The sequence below is a fragment of the Cicer arietinum genome, chromosome 3, assembly GCF_000331145.2.
Source record: "Cicer arietinum cultivar CDC Frontier isolate Library 1 chromosome 3, Cicar.CDCFrontier_v2.0, whole genome shotgun sequence".
Taxonomy (NCBI): Eukaryota; Viridiplantae; Streptophyta; class Magnoliopsida; order Fabales; family Fabaceae; genus Cicer; species Cicer arietinum.
In genome coordinates, this window is record NC_021162.2 from 45,021,442 (window position 1) to 45,023,876 (window position 2,435).

The window sequence follows — 2,435 nt, forward strand, 5'->3', positions numbered from 1 at the left end:
ATTTGGTTGACTTAGACAATTTTGATTCGAATATATAGAAGATTAGTCTTCATGTTGTGGTGGGTTCAGTTATTGGAGATTTAGTACTACTCTGATCTTAAAAATATATAAAAAAATTAAAATTATTTATTTCAAATTTTGAATAAAATATATTTTAGCTTTTATTTGTATTTTTAAAATCGGAAGAAATATTGGTTTATGTTTAAATAAGCATGTTAAAGTTCTTGTAAAAGAATAGGATGTTAAGTTGCATCTTGAGTAATTATGGTTGTAGTGTAATACTTAATGGCATATTTAATATAGTCTTAGTTATTGTCATATATTATTTTTGTTTTTAATTATAAGTCCTATTTAAAAAAATAAATCTGCCTTTAAATATAAATTATTTTTTAATTTACTATGTGTATTTATTATTTTTATTTAAATATATCTCTTATTAATATTATTATTTTATCTTAAAATATAGAAATTCAAATTAATGTCGATGTTGAAATTATCATTTTAGCAATGAAAATCACGTATATTCATATGTGTGAACCACAATAGAAAAAATATTTATGCAATACACTGTTTGGCATCGACGTTAACTTCAAAATTTCTATTTTATTCTATTTTCTCTGCAAGCACTCTCGTCGTCAACCACCGAACCTCTCTTCTTCTTCTTTCTCTTCCTCATTTCGTTGCAAATAGCCACCACCATGGCCTCCACTGCCCTCCTCCGTCCACGAAGGCGCAAACCAAGCCACCAATACCTCCTTGTTCAGCCTTCAACTACATTAAACAGTCATCAACTCAACAAGGTATGGTATCACAAAGTTACATTGTTTAGGGTTTAGTGATTTGGTTGATTCATTATTCGATTGAGACTTTTAGTAATATATTTGTGTTCTGAAATCATTGCTAGGTTTTATCATATGTTCAAAATTAGGGACTTTATGTTATTCTTCAAAATTGTGGATTTGCTTATCATATTTTCATTTTCTCTCCTACAAGTTTTTCACGCTTGCGCTTCTCATTTATGTTGATTTGCGTTTCTCATTCGTCAAATTTTTCTCAGCTTTTCAAGCCAATTTCAGCTTCAATTTATTGAAATATTTGATTCAATAACTAATGCTACTTTCTCGTTAGTTTGCGACATTAATTTTGGTACATTTCAGTTTGATTTTCTGGTTCACTTGATTTTGTGTTTGTTTAGAGTCAGAGATTTGAGTTGAAGCTGATTTTAACTTCGCTTAAGGTTTTGAATTTCCGATTTGTTGTTGTGTATGTTTAGGAAATGATGTTTCTAACTTGATCTCACATACTACGTTTATTTTGCTGGTCATAGTCACCAACTTTTTCATGTGTTGGTTGTGGCAGGGACATTCACACATTAGCTTGATTTTAAAGGTTGTTAGTCTTGATAGTGTGTTTTTGTCGTAGGTATATTTGGATTTCTCTCTATTGTTCTAAACTTAATTAGATATCATTTTTTATGAGAGATGAAGAAAGCATTCGTGGTTTATTATTGTATAGCAAAGCTTCATTTCCTGTTGGGACTGAAGTTTGTTCAATTTATTTGATTTTTATTTTCTGATTTAATGAGTTGACAGTTGTCTGGCGTTTTTTTTTCTTCCATTCTAACTGTTGTGTTATAATGCCAGTGGAATTTCTCTAATCTAGAAGTAAGTATTGGTGTTGCTTTGATTTTTGTTTATGATCTATGATTACCAGGCTTTGAAAGACCTGACTCTGGCCTACGATTTATTTTTTATGCCTAAGCCTGGCCTACGGCCTATCATAGGCTTTTTTTACGGTCTGGCCTGACCTTTTTAAAAGTCTGGCCTGGCCTGAAAGCCTATTTAAAATAATTTTTTGAAAATATGAAACAAACATCATTTAAACCCTAAAAAATAATTTTGTGTGTCAAATAATAGATTTTTTTTTCTTTCTGAAACAAACACACTCATTATTACCTTTTAAACAAATATGGAAGACTACTGAGTGATTGACTAATTGAACAGCTATCAAATATAGAATGCTACCGAATATGGAACAACTATTGAATATGGAATGTTTACTGTTTAATTGCTTAATTGATAGAATTTAAAACAGGAAATAATATTATTAATATAATAATAAATAAATAAAAATATATATAGGCCGGCCTGTCAGACCTAATAGGCTTTTTTATAAGCCTGAGCCTGACCTATTTAAATAAATAGGCTTTAAAAGTGGCATAAGCCTTGCCTTTTTATTAAATAGGCCAGGCTAGGCCAGGCCATAAGTAGGCCAGGTCATAGGCCCCTAACGGACGGCCTAGCCTATTCCCATCCCTATCTGTGATGGAATTAAGTTGACTATTTTATTTGATGAAATTGTGATTTTTGTGCTCAAGATGCATTGGACGAGGGTGGTTTGATGTATGGGAAGAAGGTTTACCTCTTTGGTTGCAC